At 31.0% G+C, this 9818-nt stretch overlaps 1 long non-coding RNA gene across 1 annotated transcript; it reads left to right on the top strand.

Annotated features, from left to right (window-relative positions):
* Positions 1–278: 278 nt before the first annotated feature.
* LOC139818594 (uncharacterized) lies at positions 279–2755 on the top strand. The gene is made up of 3 exons (XR_011733457.1): positions 279–434; positions 512–751; positions 1555–2755. It is a non-coding gene; the product is annotated as an uncharacterized lncRNA (long non-coding RNA).
* The last annotated feature ends 7063 nt before the right edge of the window (positions 2756–9818 follow it).

Below are 9818 nucleotides of genomic sequence, written 5' to 3'. Positions count from 1 at the left end.
ACGAATCGACTGTTAGTCGTTTGTTATTGATTGTTAGACTAATTAGAACGTTTGTTAGTTAATAGTTTTTACGTAATCACGAAAATAATTTTTAGTGTTAATTTAGCCGGCAAATATAGAATTCTTTACAATTTTCGATTCAAACCGTGGTCAATCGATGCGGAATCGTTTGTTAGTTCCGAATATACTAAGTAAAACGTTTGTTAGATCACGGTTTCGCTAAAAAAAAACGAAAAACTGTATATCGTTTAGCTGCCGGAGAGTGAGGGTGAGACGTAGAATATGTGGTGGTTTTGGAACGCATTACGTAATAGTTTATCAACACGGGAAACGTGCTTAACCTATTTTCAATTTATTTGTCAGATTTGTCGTCCAGTTCATATACAGAGAGGCGGAAAAGCCGCCGGTGTCATTCTCATTGATTCGCATTAATTGTAATTTATATTAAAAACTAATCTTTCCCTGAAAACAAATAGTAGGTATACAAATATATCACTGATATTTATTTCAGCTTGTACTTCCGGCGCAACCTACTGTGATAAATATTCCGGAATCTTTGGCATAGCATTTTACTACGACGCAGTTTACGAATATTCCGAACCGAGAATATTACGAACAGAGAAACCTCAACGGAGTAAAGTGAATAATACCATAGAGAAAACAGTAAACGAAGTAAATATATGCAGAGAAGTCGCGGACGGCTTGCGTATATATTTCGATTTCGCATATTACCTCATCTCCTGTTATATAGGTAAGAAAAAGAGCAATATATTTTTCTGTAAAATCTTCCTTGCTAAGCAACGAACAAGCAATCGTTATTCCAAAGGAAGAATTAATGAGTAAAATTAAGGCTAGTATACATAGTCGGTTCTTATTTCAAGACAATGGCTTAAGGTTGATAATATGGCTCTGTTATATCTAACAATCGAGTGATTAGTTTATAACATCTCTCTCTCTTAAGATTATACTCCAGCCGGTCTTAAATATAAAAGATCCGACAATGAAATACTACCCTACAACTTTATTAAGTGTTCCATTAAGATCTACTGTGAGAAATTGATCAATCACAATCGAATGTGAGGAAAATAATTAACTATGATTGATTAATTTCTTAGGACTTAAGGATTACTACACCTATTGTATAGATTAAACCTTAAAAAATTTCGACATTTTTCTTGACCACAAGTTAATAAACCTGTTAAAAAAAGAAACAGCGTCAATAATATTCGAACAGATAAACCACTTAACACGCGAATTTAGTTCAAATAATTTATGTACAAAATTCGGACGTGAAATAAATTTGTTCTACCTCGCTTTTTTTACTTCGGTAGAACATTCCTAATTTGACCATTTATTTCGCCACCAATAATTCCTAATTTGTAATCTACAGTCGCAATAATCCATAGTAGATTTGGTAGAATATTTCTGAATATTTCTGAATTTCGATATCTTTGGACCATTGAATACTTTTCTAGAAACATTATGTGTCCTGTACATATTTTCTCGATAACGAAAAATGTTTAAACGTTTGTAAAAAAATTATCTTCATTCCAGGACACTCGACGAGCTCCGGGCTTTCCCTATCGATGACGACGGTGAATGTCTGCCAAGGATATGCGCCAGAAGATGAACAAGATCTTTTCAACAGAAAACTGAATCGCCCAGCATGCCGAGTATTTTCCGCGAGAAGTAAACTCCCCTTTGTGTCTTATAGCAAGAAATTCTGTGTGAGAAAATCGAGTATCACGTTGGCAAGAGATTCGCGAGTGCAAGCACAAAAAATTGTTGTTAGACATAAATGTATAATGTTGTTTCAACGAATGTTAACTTATTTTTTTATCGCGCTAGCTCTGTGAGTGACGTGTAAATTATTTTGTTTAAATATTAACACGGTCTGAGGAGTTTAGAGATGAGAAAATACGAATGTTTTTTCACGTTTTGTAAAATTCGGAAGTCCATTGTGTCTGCACTCTTGCAGCGTTTGGAATTTTCTCACTTTCTCATGATCCTCTTTAGGTAAAAGAAAAGAAAAAGAGTAAATTTAAAACGCCACGATTAACAGTAATTAATGTTTAATTTCGAAGTCTGTCATTTTACATAGTAATAAACAAACGTCATAGATCATATATCATATCAAATTGTATATCGCATATCCGCATATACATATATATATATATAATACACAAGTGTTTTCCTCGTAGAATAATTTACAAAATCAGACTTTCTAGAAATACAGATATCCTGTTGCGTCCTGCTCCTGCTCGGTTCTGTTTTCCGTTATTTTTTTCTTTCTTTTTTTATATAATCACAGCTTATCCTGATACGTAAAAAAAACATTGCTATTGTATTTTCCTTTTTCCGTTCGATAATTAATCGACACAATCAGAGAGTTTCTCTGAGATATTCGTAAACTGCGATATGAGAGTTAAGGTTTCTCTGGGATATTCGTAAACTGCGTCGTAGTGAAATGCTGTGCCAGAGATTCTGGAATATTTATCACAGTAGGTTGCGCCGGAAGTATAAGCTGAAATAAATATCAGTGATATATTTGTATGATATTTGTTTTCAGTGAAAGATTAGTTTTTAACATAAATTACAATCCTTGTATAATTTTAATTTAAATATGAAAAGTAAATAAAATGCAAACAGCAGGAATAGTTTTTAGTTGTTGAAAAATGTATTATCCGGCACAAACGCTTTATAGCTTATATCTGTAATATATATGTATATTAACTAAAATTTAATTACTAGCTTACCTTGTTCTTATTACTCATTAGGTCATAATCCTGCTCTAGAATCCGTTTTAATGTGCTATCTGTAGCAAGATCATCGCCTGGTTTCATACTGGCTCCAGATTGGCTACCACCACCCACTGTGTTTATCGTCACTTGTTTCACCCATGTAATCAGAACTACTCTCTGTATCCTCTTCTATGATGTTTACGTCCTATAAATTACAAATGTAATTCTTATAAACTTTTTTTACTTTCGCAGTCCTCGATCTGCAATATCATACGGATAAATTAAATCATGCGGTAAATTAAACCTTTCATAGCGCGGCAACGTTAAGAAAATTACGCCCTCACAATACGATAGTCAATCAGCGTTACATATTTTTCAAGTTATTGCTACTATCACTTTCTGTTATTAAATTATAAAAGTTCTGAAACGTCCAAAATCAAATTTGTAACTTGAAAATGAAACTTACTTCCGTATAATAATCAGCGTGTTGGCCTGAACTACCATCTTCGGAAATTCCGGTCGTAGATGATGCAACTCGACTGCCACCGCTTCTCGCTCTACGACGAGGTTCTTGATGCTCTGTTTCGTTTCGATTAAGCGCTTTGACGTCTTATGGCTTCTCTTTTTGCGTTTGTCCCAAGACAGATTCCAACCCTTACACAATGATAAAATATATTTATATTTCTTTAATGTGTACTTTAATATGATTTGTACAAGATTAAGTAGCTTCGCTAATGCTTTTCTAACTTACTTGGAAGTGCATGAAGTATTCCACTGCTTTTCTACCTCTTAATGACATCAATGACATCAAGCATCTGCAAACAATTTTATAGTTAGTTTAAACTGCGAGTTTCCGTACGATGACAAAATTATTTATATCTACTTGTACATACAATATAAGTTTATTTCTATATTTCATAAATCTGTAATTTGATGTAATTGTTCAAATACAACTTTAGTAGGTTACCTCTCTACTTTTGCAATCTATATCTCTTTCATATTGCAAGGATACTTCCCTGCCGAAAATGTTCGATTAAAACCGATTAAAACATAATCCGTTTTAATCGGTTTTAATCGGTTCAATCCGCGCCCGGATTAAAAAGTAATCGATTTTAATTCCAAACTAATCAGAATGGGTTTTGATATCGCTTTTGCAGATTATTTCCAATCCGAAATCATTACATTTTAATCCATATTGTTGTCAATCCAAAATAAACACTAATAATCGGATGGATATATAATCCAAAATAATCCGCCTAATTTTGTATATTTCTTTTCAAGAGATGAGTCCGTTTCAATTACAAAAACACCGATTCAATAAAATCGGTTGTAATCCATCTGAATCCGATTTGCTAGGAAAGACAACATTAATCCGTTTTAATTCGAAATTCAGCGATTGCGCGTATGCAATTTCAATCCGTTATAATAATATCCACTTTTAATAATTGAGTTGATTTTGTAATCCGGTTTAATCCAAAATTTACCAATTTCGGGGATAAAAACTAAATTGATTTGAATGCAATAAGAATCAAATTTATATAGTCTGTGATAAAGCAACAGTAATTCGTTTGAATTTGAAATTCTCCGATTTTTCAGATGAAAAGGAAATCGGATATAATGCAATTAAATCAAATTTTTGTTATAATTATATTTGACTGTGTGTATATATAAATAAAGAAACAAAATTGTATTTATTACAAAGTTTTATTTATTATTGAATTTCAAATGTATTCGGAGGTTTGCATAAATATCTACAATATCCAACATCTATGTGAATAAGCTTGCTTTTGACATCGCTTATGGGAACTATTGAGCTATGTACATAATCTTCTGATTCTATCCTATCCATGTACGACACTTTAAACGGTTTATTGGAACTAATCGTAATTTTTGATATTTGCATGTGGCATTTATTATTTAATAGAATAATGTGCATTATTTGACCATATTTGCCTGAATGTAACTGAATCATTGTATCGTTCGTTCTTTTCGCTTTGCGATACTTCAGGCTGTGAAATACAACGCCTCTAACGATGCATTTTTTATATGCTTTATACATCTTATCATCGCATTTTACGCTATAGCATTTGCCAATAAGAATGACATTGTTGTCATCAGATGTATCGAATTATGATAAATGTTTATATTGAAATCTGCAGTAGTCAGACACGGCAGAATCATCACAGTAATCTACATTATCCGTTAGAAAGTGCAATATCTCCAAGGACTTTTTCGACATTTGCTGGTCAATTCCGTTTGGACCATTCATACATTGTTTTAATTTATATATATTACTCTCGAAAGACGTAAATGTTGTTGAGGATAACCAAGATTCTCGTTTTTACGATTACTCACCCGAATTGTATTCATCATAATAGTCAGAAAAGTTTGTTCTTTTAAATATATTAATGTTTTGATAGCGAAAATTTTATGTTTATTTTGAAAAAATTGAGAATAAGATGGAATTTTAATCAATTTGAAAAATTTATTAGTTCATAATAAATTTCAAATCTTAAACGCGTATATCTTGAGATTGCCAGTTACGTCGATTAAAATTCCATCTTATTCTCAATTTGGTTAAAATTGCTGGCGAAGTTAATGTACTTATTTGTTTATTTTGAAGATTTTATTTTCAATTTTAATTGTTTGTATTGCTTAAAAGTTTGAAAATTGATTAAAAACTGCAAACAATACACTCATATTAGGAGTTAATACCTAAATAAATTAAATTGTATTTCTTTTGTAAATATTATGCAGTTGAGAAAAAAATAGCTTTATTGTGACTCATGATAACAGCAAATCCTACTCACACTACATAAAATCGATTTACTTTTTATCTGCGAAATGATAACATTTTTTATTAAAAGATATTATTTTTGCCTATGGATTGACTATGGTAAATTCTAGCTAATTCAATTGCATTAAAACAGATTTAATTGTCTATCGCGATGTAATCCGCAAAATCGTGAAATTTCGAATAGCAACGGATTACTTTTGTCATCCTCCGACAGATTCACATCGCATTAAAACCGATTTAATTATAGCTTATGAAATCGTATAATTTCGGATTTAAATGGATGTATATCAAATCCGCCTGAAGCGTACTAAATTCGATTTGACTATTTTCAATCGGTTTTAATACCGTATTTTTGGTGCAGAAATCCCGACCGATTTGGATTACTTTCTTTTTAATCGGTTTTAATCGAACATTTTCGGCAGGGTTTTTACTAAGTTCAGAATTAAATTTGCATTTTACACTTACCTATATTTTTGCACGTGAAATGTAGCCAGGTATTAGGCATAAACAAATTTGATAAATAAATTGAAAATAGGTTAAGCACGTTTCCCGTGTTGATAAACTATTACGTAATGCGTTCTGAAACCACCACATATTCTACGTCTCACCCCTACTCTCCGGCAGCTAAACGATATACATTTTTTCGCTTTTTTTAGCGAAACCGTGATCTAACAAACGTTTTATTTAGTATATTCGAAACTAACAAACGATTCCGCATCGATTGACCACGGTTTGAATCGAAAATTGTAAAGAATTCTATATTTACCGGCTAAATTAACACTAAAAATTATTTTCGTGATTACGTAAAAACTATTAACTAACAAACGTTCTAATTAGTCTAACAATCAATAACAAACGACTAACAATCGATTCGTAAAAAAAATGTCGTAAGTCAAAATTGTCCGGCTAACTTCTATGAGGTAGCCTAGCAATCGTGAGCAGTCGCTCGTTTCCTCTCCTTTGACCCAATGGATTAAAAGGAGAGGAAACGAGCGACTGCTAGGCTAGCGGAGTATCGGCAGAACGCAGCCATTGGCTGCGTTCGGGGAGCGCGCTATTAGCGCTATTTGCTTAGGGTCCGTTCCGAATTGCGCATGAAACGCATAGACTGTATTATGGTGCGATCCCATGGTACGGAACGTATGCGCAATGCGGAATTGGCGGAATAAAGTCCGTCCAATGGCAGGCATTCCGTCAGTTGCGTTCCGTTAAAATATCTTTTCTAATCCCTGGCGGAAAAAATTTCTATGAATAATTTCAAAATTTAACCAGAAATAGAAATTTGTACATTTTTGTTGAAATATTTAATTTTTTGTAGAAATAGTTATTTTTTTGTAGAAATATCTATGAAATAGTACCACAAATTACAATGTTTTCAAATCAAGAAATTTTGCAAGTAGTATTTTTATGAAAAACTACAATTTTATAAAAAAATAGTACAAAAATCTACAAATTTTAAAAATTTAAGAGGAAACAAAATCTAAAAAAATTAAAACATTTGCTTACTTGTAGAATACTACAATTATTTATAAATGACTATAGAAATCTACCACAATTTACATATCGTAAAACTATACAAATTAGAATCTAATCCAGTTTTTAGCTTCTCATAAAATACTATAATTTTGTATGAATAGTAACATATACTGATTTGTTTGTACAGCTCAAAAATCTATTACAATTATGGCTAATTAAAATTTGTAATTTTTAGTTAAATGTTGCAAGTCTTTACACAAATCTTCCAAAATTCATCTATTATTAATAACTTCTTAATTCGCAAAAGTCAAAATACTTATGTTTTTATTTTCGTATAGTCTGTTGTAAAGTCCAATAGAAAAATACATAAATGTACAATTTTTTACCTGTATAAATTTCTGATTCGTGAATGGTTGTAATTTTGCATACAATACTACAAGGTTCTACAGAAAACGACAAAATTCTTAAGCCTTTTACAACTCGTGAATTCATAAAAATCTACATAAATTTGCTTTTTTTAGATGTTTATAAGATATACTACAATTTTACATGGAAATTAACAGACCTTCAACCAAACCTTCAATTTTTCCATGGAAAGTAAAAATTAATATGTTAATTAAAAAAATTAAAACAATGGAATATAAATTATTGGATCCGCCAGTGCGTAGATAAAAATAATCGAGATTAAGCGACCCAACTGGCCAATTTCTATTTATTCGTCTCACAACGTTTTGACCCCGATTGGGTCCTTCTCAAGTGAACGAATAAATAGAAATTGGCCAGGTCGCTTAATCTCGATTATTTAAAAAAAAATTAAATATCTTATGCAAAATTAGAAAAAAAAGAAAACTTAAAATAACATATAAGCAATGAGAAGTGCCGTTTTCGGTCGAAGCGGATCTTGATGCTTAATAATATTTCACAATATCAATTATAATTATTAAATACATGTTTCAGTTTTTTAAATTGGCACTACGTGCCAATATGGACTTTGTCGGATTTAAAACGCAATTGTGTAAACTGAAACTAAAAATAATATATTTTATATTAATTTGATATTGTCAAGTAAAATAATATATTTCCAAAAAATTATTACTCAAGTGATACACATCACAAAATTACGTTACCTTATCAAAAAATGAGTCGCGCTTTAAGTCATCTATTATTACAATTACAAAAAAGAAATGATATCTCTTTTTAAATTACAGCGCCAATTACAGAGAACATATATTTTTCGAAATGCAAAGATTACGTCTACCACTTGTTACTTAGGTTTTTTCGAGGTATAATATTACTACTGCTTTTCTTCGATTAGAATAAAAAATTGAATCATGAAGAATTACACAGAGGTAACAGTACAAAATACAAATATTTTATTAAAATATTTAAACCCAACAAGGGAATACAAGGTATTTAAATACAAAGTTTATATATGTATTTTAAAAGATTTAATCGCATTGCAAAGAATTACAGAGGTAACCGTACAAAAAATAAAAATATTTTATTAAAATACATAAATTTTTCTTGTCAAAAAACTTGGCGCTGCTAGACCTCAAAATTAGGTCAGCCTGGTGTGTATGTGCGAGCGAGTGGGTGAGGGCGATGTGTGTGTGTGTGTGTGTGTGTGTGTGTGTGACGGTAAATAATGCGGCTTGTTACTAATAAGTATAGGATAAGTTAGGATAAGTTTAGATTTTTAAAGCGATTAGAATTAAGTATAGAATAAGTATAGAATAAGTAATATCTCCATTTGTAAAAGGTCTCTTTCTCTCTCTCTCTCTCTGTCTCTCTCTCTCTCTCTCTCTCTCTCTCTCTCTTTCTCTCTCTCTCTCTCTCTCTCTCTAGCAGCGCCAAGTTTTTTGACAAGAAAAATTTATGTATTTTAATAAAATATTTTTATTTTTTGTACGGTTACCTCTGTAATTCTTTGCAATGCAATTAAATCTTTTAAAATACATATATAAACTTTGTATTTAAATACCTTGTATTCCCTTGTTGGGTTTAAATATTTTAATAAAATATTTGTATTTTGTACTGTTACCTCTGTGTAATTCTTCATGATTCAATTTTTTATTCTAATCGAAGAAAAGCAGTAGTAATATTATACCTCGAAAAAACCTAAGTAACAAGTGGTAGACGTAATCTTTGTATTTCGAAAAATATATGTTCTCTGTAATTGGCGCTGTAATTTAAAAAGAGATATCATTTCTTTTTTGTAATTGTAATAATAGATGACTTGAAGCGCGACTCATTTTTTGATAAGGTAACGTAATTTTGTGATGTGTATCACTTGAATAATAATTTTTTGGAAATAAAAATAATACTGCTTAGGTTTTTTCGAGATTTTTGGAGATACAAAGATTACGTCCACCACTTGTTACTTAGGTTTTTTCGAGGTATAATACTATTACTTTGTTTTTTTTTTTGAGATAAAGATACTACTGTTTAGGTTTTTTCGAGATTTTTCAAGATACAAAGATTTCGTCTACCACTTGTTACTTAAATTTTTTTAAGGTATAATACTACCACTGTTTCTTTTTCGAGGTAACAACATATATGTACACTACTATGCGTGTACTTGGCGCCTTTCTTTACCTTTTTTTTAAAAAAGGTAATTTTGTACAGATATCACGCCTTTTTGTAGTATTACGCATTGTATAAACAGTATGTACAGGGTGTTATTTCGAGGTATAATACTACCACATTGTTTTTTTCGAGGTAACAACATAATACATATATACTACTATGCGTGTACTTGGCGCATTTTTTTACCTTTTTTTTGAAAAAGGTCATATAAGACGTCG

Source organism: Temnothorax longispinosus, chromosome 9, assembly GCF_030848805.1.
Source record: "Temnothorax longispinosus isolate EJ_2023e chromosome 9, Tlon_JGU_v1, whole genome shotgun sequence".
Taxonomy (NCBI): Eukaryota; Metazoa; Arthropoda; class Insecta; order Hymenoptera; family Formicidae; genus Temnothorax; species Temnothorax longispinosus.
Note: the sequence above shows the minus strand (reverse complement) of the source record. Positions and strands in the feature narration are given on the sequence as shown.